We start from the raw sequence: 5,546 nt of genomic DNA, 5'->3' as shown, positions 1-5,546 counted from the left end.
CAGGCTCAGCCTGCCCCACAGAACAAGAATAGGGCCTAAAGCAATCCCGCAGTTTTGCGGCGAGCTCCCAAAAAAGCGAGTTGAAAAATGGAGCTCAGGGGCACTGCAATTCACTAACCTGCAGAGTTATAAATGATCACTCTCGTCAAAAAATATATTGAGGGGAGGCAATGAAGACGATTTGAAAGAAGGCAGAATTGCAGGAAACAGATTTCAGGAGGTAGATTCAAATCGCCTTTAAAGCACATGAAAAGCGGCAAAACAACGACAATGCTGCACTTGGCCAAAAAGGGCTAAGGCGTTTTTTCCTGAATATACTCAGGAAAAAACGGATACGCCCTTTTCAGCCAACCAAGCAAGCCGGAAAAGCAAATCAGCACTACAAAGATGTCACCCTTGCCATGGGTCAAAGGGGCCATCCTAGAAAAGTACAGAATCCATGAATGCAGGACAGGCCAGGGAGAAAAGGGAGCCTTGTTAGGCTGATGGGCGGGATGTAAATTGCCAACGGCCACTCTGGAGAAGTGTATGGTGTTTCCTAAAACATCTAAAAAACACAGCTTGAGAGCATAGGGCACTTCCACTCCTGGGCATATAAAATGGGAAAATTAACAATCAACAACACACGGGCACCCCACAATTTAGGGCTGCTCTGTTTACAAGAACCTCCACTTCAGTACACCTTAAATTCGCCACAATAGAGAAAAATGGATAAAGAAGTTGTGCTACTTATGTACAATGGAATAGCACTCAGCCATGAAATCAATGTCATACGGCTAGTAGCAGCATGATGAGTGGATTTAGGTACGATGATTCTAAGTGAAATAAGTCACACAGAAAAAGACACTTATCATAAGATATCACTTATAGAGGGAATGTAAAAACCGCTACACTTGAACTGAATTACAAAACAAAACAGAGGCACACGTTTAGAAAACACACAATGGCTGCTTAACGGGAAAGGAGAGGTGGGGTGATGCATAAAACATGGGTTTGAAATTAGCACAGATACCATTCCATAAACCCAATATGTAATACAAAAGACCTACTCCTTGCTCAGTGAACTGGACTCAACACCCCCTATTCACCGACCAAGAATATATCTGACTGGTAAGAATCTTAAAACCTATGTATTGATATCTCTCTGTAAGTGAGTCAAGTGGGTGTAAAGCGCCATAAACACAGCAGTGGAAAGCAGCTAAACCCCATTATAAAAATCAGTCACTTTTAAAATCCCGTGAAACAAATACAGTGAAAGAGAGAGAAATTCTTACCAAATTAGTTCAGGGGCTGTGATGCCACCTGGATTGATCATATCTAGACCCACAGCTGATTGAGACATAAGGGTGGACACTCAGGGGCTGAGAGGTTTGGTGAGATTGGGGGAGCAAACGCAGACCCTTTAAAGGTATACCCCGTGGTACCCATCCCATGTTTCCCAAATCTCCAGGTTCAAGGGCATCTTCCTACATCGAAAACATGCATGAGAAACCCAGAAGATGGTACACCGTGTGATCGGGAAAGGTTTCTAAAACGCACCTCATTTCTCATCTCCTTGTGCTCGGGTTCGCCATTCCAGCCTCTTTACTAGCAACCTGCCTCCTTGGAGAATCAGCACCTTTAACCTCCTGTTCCGTACAGGTGGCAATTTGTCCTGACGATGAACGGGAAGAGGGGGAACCAATGAGCGACTAGCTCTAGGTGTTGGGACAGGCACAGGCCACTCTATTTTCCCATCAGGAAGAAGAATTAACCACAGGCTCAGCCTGCCGCCCGGAACCAGAATAGGGCCTGAAGCAATCCTGCGCTTTTGCGGCCAGCTCCCAAGAAAGCGAGTTGAAAAATGGAGCTCAGGGGCACTGCAATTCACAAACCTGCAGAGTTGTAAATGATAACTCTCGTCCACAAATATATTGAGGGAAGGCAACGAAGAGGATTTGAAAGCAAGGCTCAATTGCAGGAAAAAGATTTCAGGAGGTAGATTCGAATCGCCTTCAAAGCACAAGAAAAGCGGCAAAACCACCAAAATGATGACCTTGGCCAAAAAGTGCGTATGCGTTTTTTTGCTGAATATATTCAGGAAAAAACGCATACGCCCTTTTTGGCCAACCAAGCAACCTGGAAAGGCAAATCAGCCCTACCAAGAAGTCTCGCTTCCCATCGGTCAAAAGGGCCATGCTGAATAAAGTGTCAAAACCAGAAATGCAAACAGGCCAAGGAGAAACGGGAGCCTTGCTACGCTGATGGGCGGGATGAAAATTGGCAACAGCCACTCTGGAGAAGTGTACGGTGTGTCCTGAAACATCTAAAAAACTCAGCTTAGAGAGCATAGGGCACTTCCACTCATGGGCGTATAAATTGGGAAAACTAAAAATCAGCAAGACACAGGCACACCAAAGTTTAGGGCTGCTCTGTTGACAAGAACCTCCACTTCTTTACACCTTAAACATTCCAGGAAAGAGAAAAATGGATAAAGAAGTTGTGGTCCTTATATACAATGGAATATCACTCAGCCATGAAATCAACGTCATAAGGCTAGTAGCAGCATGATGAGTGGATTTAGGTACGACGATTCTAAGTGAAATAAGTCACACAGAAAAAGACACTGATCATAAGATATCACTTATAGAGGGAATGTAAAAACCGCTACACTTGAACTGATTTACAAAACAGAACAGAGTCGCACGTTTAGAAAACACACTATGGCTGCTTAACGGGAAAGGAGAGGTGGGGTGATGCATAACACAAGGGTTTGAAATTAGCTCAGATACCGTTCCATAAACCCAATATGTAATAAACAAGACCTACTCCTTGCTCAGTGAACTGGACTCAACACCCCCTATTAACCGCCCAAGAATATAACTGACTAGTAAGAATCTTAAAACCTATGTATTGATATCTCTCTGGAAGTGAGTCAAGTGGGTTTAAAGCGGCATAAACACAGCAGTGAAAGGCAGCTAAACCCCATTATAAAAATCAATCACTTTTAAAAACCCGTGAAACAAAGACAGTGAAAGAAAGAGAAATTCTTACCAAATTCGTTCAGGGGCTGTGATGCCACCTGGATTGACCATATCTAGACCCATAGCTGATTGAGACATAAGGGTGGACACTCAGGGGCTGAGAGGTTTGGTGAGATTGGGGGAGCAAACGCAGACCCTTTAAAGGAATACTGCGTGGTACCCATCCCATGTTTCCCAAATCTCCAGGTTCTAGGGCATCTTCCTACATCGAAAACATGCATGAGAAACCCAGAAGATGGTACACCGTGTAATCGGGAAAGGTTTCTAAAACGCACCTCATTTCTCATCTCCTTGAGCTCGGGTTCGCCATTCCAGCCGCTTTACTAGCAATCTCCCTCCTTGGAGAATCAGCACCTTTAACCTCCTGTTCCGTACAGGTTGCAATTTGTCCTGAGGATGAACGGGAAGAGGGGGAACCAATGAGAGACTAGCTCTAGGTGTTGGGACAGGCACAGGCCACTCTATTTTCCCATCAGGAAGAAGAATTAACCACAGGCTCAGCCTGCCGCCCGGAATCAGAATAGGGCCTGAAGCAATCCTGCGCTTTTGCGGCCAGCTCCCAAGACAGCGAGGTGAAAAATGGAGCTCAGGGGCACTGCAATTCACAAACCTGCAGAGTTGTAAATGATAACTCTCATCCACAAATATATTGAGGGAAGGCAACGAAGAGGATTTGAAAGCAAGGCAGAATTGCAGGAAACAGATTTCAGGAGGTAGATTCGAATCGCCTTCAAAGCACAGGAAAAGCGGCAAAACCTCCAAAATGATGACCTTGGCCTAAAAGGGCGTATGCGTTTTTTTGCTGAATATATTCAGGAAAAAACGCATACGCCCTTTTTGGCCAACCAAGCAACCTGGAAAGGCAAATCAGCCCTAACAGGAAGTCTCGCTTCCCATCGGTCAAAAGGGCCATGCTGAATAAAGTGTCAAAAGCAGAAATGCAAGACAGGCCAAGGAGAAACGGGAGCCTTGCTACGCTGATGGGCGGGATGAAAATTGGCAACAGCCACTCTGAAGAAGTGTACGGTGTGTCCTGAAACATCTAAAAAACTCAGTTAAGAGAGCATAGGGCACTTCCACTGATGGGCGTATAAATTGGGAAAACGAAAAATCAGCAAGACACAGGCACACCAAACTTTAGGGCTGCTCTGTTGACAAGAACCTCCACTTCGTTACACCTTAAATATCCCAGGAAAGAGAAAAATGGATAAAGAAATTGTGGCCCTTATGTATAATGGAATATCACTCAGCCATGAAATCAACGTCATAAGGCTAGTAGCAGCATGAAGAGTGGATTTAGGTACGACGATTCTAAGTGAAATAAGTCACACAGAAAAAGACAGTGATCATAAGATATCACTTATAGAGGGAATGTAAAAACCGCTACACTTGAACTGAATTACAAAACAGAACAGAGGCACACGTTTAGAAAACACACAATGGCTGCTTAACGGGAAAGGAGAGGTGGGGTGATGCATAAAACAAGGGTTTGAAATTAGCACAGATACCGTTCCATAAACCCAATATGTAATAGACAAGACCTACTCCTTGCTCAGTGAACTGGACTCAACACCCCCTATTCACCGACCAAGAATATATCTGACTAGTAAGAATCTTAAAACCTATGTATTGATATCTCTCTGTAAGTGAGTCAAGTGGGTGTAAAGCGCCATAAACACAGCAGTGGAAAGCAGCTAAACCCCATTATAAAAATCAATCACTTTTAAAATCCCGTGAAACAAATACAGTGAAAGAGAGAGAAATTCTTACCAAATTCGTTCAGGGGCTATGATGCCACCTGGATTGACCATATCTAGACCCACAGCTGATTGAGACATAAGGGTGGACACTCAGGGGCTGAGAGGTTTGGTGAGGTTGGCGGGGCAAACGCAGACCCTTTAAAGTACTACTGCGTGGTACCCATCCCATGGGTCCCAAATCTCCAGGTTCAAGGGCATCTTTCTACATCGAAAGCATGTATCAGAAACCCAGAAGATGGTACACCGTGTAATCGGGAAAGGTTTCTAAAACGCACCTCATTTCTCATCTCCTTGTGCTCGGGTTCGCCATTCCAGCCGCTTTACTAGCAATCTCCCTCCTTGGAGAATCAGCACCTTTAACCTCCTGTTCCGTACAGTTTGCAATTTGTCCTGAGGATGAACGGGAAGAGGGGGAATCAATGAGAGACTAGCTCTAGGTGTTGGGACAGGCACAGGTCACACTATTTTCCCATCAAGAAGAAGAATTAACCACAGGTTCAACCTGCCGCCCGGAACCAGAATAGGGCCTGAAGCAATCCTGCGCTTTTGCGGCCAGCTCCCAAGAAAGCGAGTTGAAAAATGGAGCTCACGGGCCCTGCAATTCACAAACCTGCAGAGTTATAAATGATAACTCTCGTCGACAAATATATTGAGGGAAGGCAACGAAGAGGATTTGAAAGCAACGCAGAATTGCAGGAAACAGATTTCAGGAGGTAGATTCGAATCGCCTTCAAAGCACAGGAAAAGCGGCAAAACCTCCACA

General features: G+C 44.8%; 1 long non-coding RNA gene across 1 annotated transcript; it reads right to left on the bottom strand.

The window, feature by feature from the left end:
- Positions 1–1,598: 1,598 nt before the first annotated feature.
- Positions 1,599–5,164, bottom strand: LOC130706839 (uncharacterized). Its single transcript, XR_009006896.1, has 3 exons — positions 5,059–5,164; positions 3,299–3,413; positions 1,599–1,654 (listed from the first exon to the last, which is right to left on the bottom strand). It is a non-coding gene; the product is annotated as an uncharacterized LOC130706839 (long non-coding RNA).
- Between the last annotated feature and the right edge of the window lie 382 nt (positions 5,165–5,546).

This window comes from Balaenoptera acutorostrata, unplaced genomic scaffold, assembly GCF_949987535.1.
Source record: "Balaenoptera acutorostrata unplaced genomic scaffold, mBalAcu1.1 scaffold_1064, whole genome shotgun sequence".
Taxonomy (NCBI): Eukaryota; Metazoa; Chordata; class Mammalia; order Artiodactyla; family Balaenopteridae; genus Balaenoptera; species Balaenoptera acutorostrata.
Note: the sequence above shows the minus strand (reverse complement) of the source record. Positions and strands in the feature narration are given on the sequence as shown.